This window comes from Arvicanthis niloticus, chromosome 24 (assembly GCF_011762505.2).
Source record: "Arvicanthis niloticus isolate mArvNil1 chromosome 24, mArvNil1.pat.X, whole genome shotgun sequence".
Taxonomy (NCBI): Eukaryota; Metazoa; Chordata; class Mammalia; order Rodentia; family Muridae; genus Arvicanthis; species Arvicanthis niloticus.
Window position 1 is genome coordinate 17,658,806 of NC_133432.1, and position 8,307 is coordinate 17,667,112.

At 44.8% G+C, this 8,307-nt stretch overlaps 1 long non-coding RNA gene across 2 annotated transcripts; it reads right to left on the reverse strand.

The window, feature by feature from the left end:
* Positions 1 to 681: 681 nt before the first annotated feature.
* On the reverse strand, positions 682 to 5,849 carry LOC143437468 (uncharacterized). 2 transcript variants are annotated; one of them, XR_013106925.1, is made up of 4 exons: positions 5,704 to 5,849; positions 4,412 to 4,606; positions 2,889 to 2,983; positions 682 to 1,633 (listed from the first exon to the last, which is right to left on the reverse strand). It is a non-coding gene; the product is annotated as an uncharacterized LOC143437468 (long non-coding RNA). The 2 variants fall into 2 exon arrangements; XR_013106924.1 differs by lacking the exon at positions 682 to 1,633 and having other exon boundaries at positions 2,853 to 2,983.
* Between the last annotated feature and the right edge of the window lie 2,458 nt (positions 5,850 to 8,307).

Consider the following 8,307-nt stretch of genomic DNA (forward strand, 5'->3'; position numbering starts at 1 on the left):
ACACTGTAAACTGGCCAGTTTCATAGGCTAAATGTATCCCGAGAAAGTATTGCATTTGGGGAACACTGTGCGGTTGGATGTAAAATTCATATTTCTGACTTCACATGGAAAATCAGAAAATAGGATAAAATTAAATTTACATGTCTGAACAGTAACCACTGACTGGAAACTGGATGCATGTGTGAAGTGTGAGCAGAGGTGGATTTTTGAGTTAGGATCTACTAAGTGATACTTGGTAAATTATTTGAAGATAGGGGTTGGAATGGTTTAGTGAAAGGAATATTCTGAATTAGATACCAAAAATCTGAAATTAAGAAATAGTTTGTGTAAAATACCAAATTATTCAATGCTTCTGAAATGAAAAGAATTGATCCCAATGGGCCATAGTGCCCTAATGGTCATTGTTGGTGACATAGAACCTGCATGGGGAGGCAGACAGCTTTCCTGTCTATTCTCCACAAGCTTTGGCTTCCCTGGCTTTGAGTTGAGAACCCATAAGCAAGGAAGTACAGGCTCTGGAGAGTTGACTCAGTCAGTAGAGTGCTTGCTTTGCACATGAAGACCTGAACTCTATCCCCAAGACCCACTTGAAAATCTGGGCACAGTGGTGCACATTTGTGAGTCCAGAGCTGGGGGAAGAAGCTAAGAGATGCAGATTCCTGAGGCTTGGTAGCCAGACACCTAGCCTGACGGGTGAGTTCTAGGCCAGTGAGAGACTCCATGTCAAGACCAAGGTCTATGGTACCTGAGGAACAAGGGCCAAGGTTGTATTTTGATCTAACACATACACAAGTACATTCATACATGTGCACCTACCCACACATGTACATGTGTAAGGGGAGGTGCGGAATCTAAGGTCTAGTTCACTAATTGATTCTTGATTTGACAATAAAGAAGGCCAGGAGACAATTACTGGGCACAAGATACAGGTAGGACTTCCTGGTCCCAAGAGAAAAAGGAGAGGCAGGGAAAGAGAGAGGGACTTTTTGGCCAGGCATTGAAACAAGAAGCACACAGCAATCATGTAAGATCTTGGGGCAGCCAGGGCCTGTGGCTTCTCTGTGGGTAGGTTGCCAGAGATGCCAGAGCAGGGGCTGATTGGAACAGGCCACTGAGTTTGGAACAGATGGAGAGACAGAGATGGTGGTTTGGTAAGGGCACACATTTCCAGGTGGGAGGTATCTGCACCCAGCAATTGATCCACAAAAGGCAAGCTGTAAAGTGATGAGCTGACTGTGTGTCCTTTATCCTAGATTCAAGGGTCTTGGGTGGTGCTGGTAACATGACCCATCCAGGAGTGGACTGGTGGAGCAGTCAACTCCAGGGAGCAAAGGTGGGTAGAGAGAAAGGCTGGGTTGGGGCTGGCAGCAGCCGATCCCAGAGCCAAGCCGAGCAAAGACTGTTAGAAAAAGAAGCCAGGTTGGGGCTGATACACTCACACACACACAGGCACACGATGTACAGACGTGTCTTCTGGGGTATCCCAGGGAAATATCTGGATCCCTTTAGATTTCAGTTTTTGTGTTCTCATCGATGCCTTCTTTTACAGCAGTATCCCAACAGATCAACACTTCAGTTGGATTTCTCCTCCCTTAGAAGAGCATCCATGTCTTTGATAAGCATCTCCGTTATCCTATATGGACCAGACATATACAATCTCTCAAACTTCTGCAAAATCAACCAACTTGTTATCATTGGGTTTTTTCAATCAAATCAAAAATATACATTAATATTTAATTTACAACAAACCAGACATTTCTAAATCGCATTACATTCTGCAGGGCTGAAAGGTGGGCTCTTCTGATGCCTGGCTGCATTTGGTAAGACCTACTTGGTGCCACATCTACTCAGGGCATTGAATAAAGCCAGCCCTGTTATCTGCTGCCAGGGAGGAGATTAAATAGTTCAGACCCTTTAAAACTCTGTTAGCCGCTCCCAACTTTTATCTGAGAAAAAATTTTTTTTTATTTCAAATCTATTCATTTTAATTCACTGCCCTTCCCATTAGCTCTGAAGAGTCCTCTACAAACTGGCCCACTTGGTTTCTGTTTTAATCATTAAATTCCACTCATTGTCAAGTTACTGTATTCACCAAGTAAAGAAGACAGCAGTCACAATCCATACTCACTCACAGACCACATACAATATATATGCTATAAATAAAAAACCCACAAATGGCCCTATAGCATGTAGTTTTTGCTACCCTGCTTTAAGCTCCAGGCGGACCGTGCTATCATACACCATCCAGATTCCCTTGGATTCACAGATAAAATACAATACACACATGCCAGTTAATCTTAAAATGCCTTTGCTAACCCAATGGCTGGACACTCCTAAACCTCCCCTACCACCACAGGCATAATCGGACAGAGTGGTCATTGCCCATTCTGACCAAGATCTCAAAGGACTGGTCACCTTTTCACCCTCTGAAGCATGGTAAATTTCTCCCTTTTTCTCCCCTGTGTCTGCTAGCTTGCCTGCAGGGACCCAGAAGTCCCACCTCTTCCACCCAGCTCATTGGCCAATAGCATCTTTATTGAAGGATCCAGAACCAATTGGGAAACAGGACCTTAGCATCAGAACCACCCCCTACATGGCCCCTCATAACTGGAGGTCCCACCTTCAAAGGCCCAATCATCGGTGTATAGAAAATATCCTGAAAGATTGTGCCTGTATTGAACTTTGTTGAGAATGTTCCTTTCCTGGGTGGGGATGAGGGGGAGACATAAGCAATGTCTCCTCGTCCTCCTAAGGTCCCAACAACAAACCAAAGCGCAATCCTGCCAAGGCACACTCTGGGGAACTGTCTTAGTCATTGTTCTATTGCTGTGAAGAGACACCACGATGGTGACAACTCTTATAAAAGCATTTAATTAGAACTGGCTTACAATTTCAGAGGTTTAGTCCATTATAATCAAGGCAGGAAGCATGGCAGGGCTCAGACAAACATGGTGCTGGAGAGTTCTACATCCAGATCCTCAGGCTGCAGAAAGAGAGAAATGCTGGGCTTAGTTTAAGCATTTGAAGCCTCCAAAGCCCAACCCCCTCATGACATACTTTCTTCAACAAGTCCATACCTGCTCCAGCAAGGCCACACCTCCTAATCTCTCTCAAGTGACCAAACATTCAAATACTTGAGCTTATGGGGGCCATTCCTATTCAAACTACTACAGAAACTAGTCATTTGATTGGACTTAGTTTCAGAGTGGAAGAGGGGTTACTGACAGAATCCTGGGACCCCATCACAGCAGCATTTAGAATGGATACCCAACATGTATGATGACTTCCTATAGCTACACAGATGGAGCCCTTTAGTTAACCTCAGCCTATAGACACTTGCACCTTCTCAGACTTGTGTGGCCATGTTAGAGCATAATTGCATACAAACTCCTGAGAGAAGTGGCTGGAATCTGAGGTCAGGAGCCAATGGCCCTGGTACCCACTTCTATGAAGGCATGTCAGTCAACAAGCCCAGTCTTAAGGAGTGAGATCTCAACAAGCAAGTGCAGCTGACCTGCAGGAGGGGGCAACTGTTTTGCTTAGAGGACCTTGTTCTGCACCAAATATGCCCAATACAGTAATTTTCCCTGTTAGTATTCCCTAGGCAGTATGGCAATAATTTCAATAATTTACATAATATTTGCATTGTATTATCTAGTATACAGAATCCACAAAGTAATGTCAAAAATGTTTGGAAGATTCTCTACAATTCACCTGCGAGCAAATGCAATATTTTGTATAAAGAGATTGACCATGAAGAGACTTTCACCTGGGGCTGGAGTTGACCCCCTGTGGACACCGTGGAATGATTTTAAGATTATGTATGCAGTTTTTATATTTGTATCAAGTTAAATATGCACTTCGCTGAACGGCCCCGTCAGCATGAGCAGTAACGGAGAGTATATGCTAGAAAAAAAAAAATGCTCCTTGGTAAAGCTAACAAGAGAAGGATCCAGAATGAGCATGGCCTGGTTGAAGCAGAGAAGCCCACCTGGCTATGGGTAGGTTCCATAATGTCAAAGAGTGTTCTAGAAGATGCAGAGGCAACGGTGGGTATGGAACAGCCAGCTCTGGGCAAGTGAGGCCAGCCTACTGCTCACAGCTATATAGTTGAGAAGCCTGTCTGTGTGCCCTCTCCCAAATCCCTCCTCAGGGATATGATAGATCCTGGTGGGAGATAAAGGAAGGTTGCTATGAAGGTGATGATGAAGGGGCTTTTGCCCTGAAGGTCCTTTTTAGATCCTGGTGTAAAGGTCTCATCATTCAGTGAGGTAATTGTAACTATGGACCCTGTGTACTCCCGTGTGAGAGTAGATGTCAAAGGTCACAGAGCAACTTAGAGATCGAGAGGTCACCCTCTCTCTGGGCCCTTCATCGAAGAGGAAACAAACAGCAAAATAACCATAAATACCTCAGCGACAGATGTGATCCAAAAATTGAAGTTCCAGATAAAGTGACTCCGTGGAACAAAAGCAAACTCCCAGAAGGAGCAATCGCTGAGTGGGTTCGTTTTTGTGAGGAAGTTGCCCTTTTTATGACGAGCCGACTTCGAAGGCTGAATTGCAGAGACGGTAGCAGAAATATTTTCATCAAAATGCCTCCGCTCCTGGGAAGGGGAGGGCAAAAGAGACTTCTCAGCTCTGTGTGCCATTGCTACCTCCAGCATATTTTCTGGGACATATATGCCCTCTCTGTGCGGCAGGCAAGTTCCGGGCTGGGTGTCATGTCTGCAGGCTTGCCCTCTAAGTGGCAGGGAGGAGGGGGCTTAAAGGTTGGAAGCACAGAAAGGCTGAAGTTGGGTTAAACAATCCAAGGTGACTTTTATTGGGACTCTGTCCTTAAGACAGGACTCCAATCCCAGCAGAGGATCCTCAAAGGATCCCTGACACCTTTTGTTCCCAACCCTTCCCTCCTGCTGCCAATTTGGCCCCAGGAGTCCTGTGTCAATACCCCTCCCCTGTGCCACCACTGCTTCCTGTCTGTCAAAAGGAACAGCATCCATAGGTTTAAGGTCAGATTGTTGTCACCACCAACGCCAAGGCCTTCAATCAGATCAGTCAGGAGTGATAGAGGTGCTCCTGAGGGTGACTGACAGCCTAAGGGTGGCGGGCTCAGACTCACCTGTACATTGGAGCTTCTATAAACTCATGAAGAAAACTAAGATCGATGGGCGGAATGGTGTCTGGGCAGGAATATGAACCCAACCTCCTGGGTTCACTTCTTCTGCCATTTGACAGACCAAAGCAGCTTCCAAATGATTGTGTGTGGGTGAGCTTGTGTGAGAATGGGAATTAGAATATGTAATATGTTACATCGCTGGGCAACGGGGGGGGGGGGGGCAGGGTGGTGAAGCAGGAGAGGGGGCTGGGAGCTCCCTTGCTTTCCCCAACATACTCTTAAGGAGGATACCATCATAACCTTACAGCTAAGATGGGAAACAACAGATAGCTTGGAAAGAAAACAACAAACAAACAAAACCAGTGGTGCTTGCTGACTAGTGTTCATTTCATACCTCAGATCAAAGGTCTGAGCTTGCCATGCCTTCTCCCATTAAACAGTCCCCCAGCGCCCTTTCTCTGTCTTGGGTTCCCAACAGGTTGGTTTACTTTGAGGACAGCCTTTCCCAACCGAGAAAGGTTTGTCCCTGTCTCAGTTTAAAAGCAGAGGGGTGTTTGTTTATCTGTGCACTAAGTTGTAACTTACCCTGGAGAAGTCAAAACCATCAGAACATCACAGCAAAAGACAGTCCAAAAGACCCTGGTCTATAGGGTACGAAGATTCTTGAGTGGCATCATCCAACCCACTGTGAAAGGCTGGGAGTAAACGATGAATGCTTACGTTAACGCGAGGGTAGCTCTGCCCTCTGACCAGCTTTAGACCTCTATTCTGTAATCATTAACCAGAAAGAAAGTGACATCGTTGGTGTAGTAGACGCCATCTGGTTTGTAGAGCTGGGACAGAAAGTGGAGACTCCTGGCCCCGCCCCTTTCCAGTGGTCATCAAGACTGCTCAGTGGGATCAGATGCTGAGGATAAAACAGTCTGAAGAGTGTGTCCCATAAAGATTCTCCCCTGCCTAGAATCTAGTTGTCCTTTTTTTAAAGTGGGTTCTTATTGTTAAACTCTGTAGAAGTTAGATAGTTCTCCCTTCCACTCCCATGCTCCCCAAAATAAAACTCAGAGTCAAAATATATTTACAACAGCCTTGGCCATATAGCTAGGCTCTTCTCTAACCAGCTCATAGTTTAAAATAAATTATTTATTCTAGTACACATTCTGCCATGTGGCTGCTTACCTGTTCCCCGGGGATCCTGCGTCTGTCTGTCTCGGCACATCTCTCCAGGTGAATCGCCTGCCTGGCACTCTCCCAGAATCCTTTCGGCCTCCTAGATGTTCCACTTTCCGTTTCCTGCCTAAGCTATAATCCATCAAATGTATTATTGTCAGGCGCCACATCCATACAGATAGAAGATATTTTCTTTACAAAACTCTATTTTTTATTGCATGGGGTACTACATTACATGAGGTACCCCAATAACTATATAACATACTTTTGAGTATTTGTGCCCCTTTCCTTTTCCCATGTTCCCATTAGTCCGCTTGGTCACCCTAGGCTGTTTTGTATCTGCTTTCATGTCACATGTACACATATAATTTTATGTCTCTATAACCTAACCACAAATAACCGAAACAAGCATACTTGTGTTTTTGAAACAGACTTAATTCACTTAACATAATTATCTCCAGCTACATCTGTTCACCTGTGGATGATGGCCAGTCTCCTTTAGAGCTGGGCAATTCTGAGGGCTTGGCCCCCTGCATATTCTACACAGTAGGAGAGTTGAAAGGAAAGATGTGTAGATGGAACAAGTTAGACGTGTGTATCCTGGCAGACGTTTGTCAACTTGTACATCTGTCTGTTCTTTTTGTTCAATGAAGATACCAAAGGGCCTGGGTAGCAGTGCTACCCTCTCATTAACAGGCCCTTTCTTCTTGACACCATCGTTGTTAGACATCCCCTCCCGAGACCCACTCCTCCCCATACACCAGCTCTGTGTGGTAATAGTTTTCTTCTAATTCTCATTGTCCCACCCTGGTCCCCAGCAAAGGTGCCTTCCCAACTAGGTAGAGCACTCTCCTGTTAAAGCAAAAACAAAAAGCAAAAGACAAAAGGGATGGGTTAGGGATGACTGTGTTGCAGAGATTAGAAACTATACCTCGTTCCCTCTCCTTACACTCAGAACCATGTCCTAAAAGTTTTCCAGGCTGCTTCCAACTCATGTACCTACTGTCTCCTTGGCTCCCACTGATGCAGGTCACCTAAGCAACCTGGTATGCATTCTCCCAGCCACGGCAGGTCAACCACTGTTCTTCCTGAGGCTCCATCCAAGCAGGAGAAAGAAAAAAAAAGATTCCCACATTCCTTGTTTTGAATTTTGTGTTTAATAATTGGACTTATTGAGACAAACATGGAGAAAGGTCTGCTCTTACCCAGAGCTCCTTGCTCGATGGAAAACTCCTACTGCTTCATTCATATATCTCCCCCTTTAATGTCATTTTCAAGAGGGAGTTTTAATGAGTTACTGAATTACATCCCTTTAAATATTTCAAAATATGTTCATAAATTCAACATATCTGGCTCCTTTAAAAAGCAACGGATAGACCTCATTAACAGGGAAAATGCTCTCAAACACTTAAGGGGGTCCTAATAAATCTCACGAGAGAAACTCCCGAGAGCCCTTGACTTCTGCTGAGCTCCCCCCACTCTTGTTGGTGCTTACGTAAACTCTCTTAAACTCCTCGACTTAAAATTACAAGTCCAAAATTAATTTCTCACCACAGGAGCCTCGAGGCTGTTCACTTGCCTGAGAGACTGAGCCGTCATAAATAAACATGGAAAATATAGTTTGATAATTATGCCGCTTACCATAAATCATATTAAGGAACAGACCTGGTTTTATTTGGCAATAACTCTTTCTAATGGTTAAACTTTCTGGGTTCTAGACTCAATAAGAAAACTATTTTAGCATCTCAAGAAAGTTTAGATTATACTCAAGCAGTGTGGGATTATTCATTTTTAATCATTATTATTCCCATTTCAGTGGGCCAAAACAGCCGACAGGTGATATATAGGTTCAGTACCATGACCTGCTGTCCCCACACACTCTGTTATTGTCCTAACCACCCTGGCTAAGAGCATTACAGACTCTCTTCTAGAGTCTCCATGGAGACAGGCTCCAGGGCCAGCACTCCAAGGGAACTTCTCCAAGACCTCTGCTAATCTGGCTGCTTCCAACCTGGGTCTCAC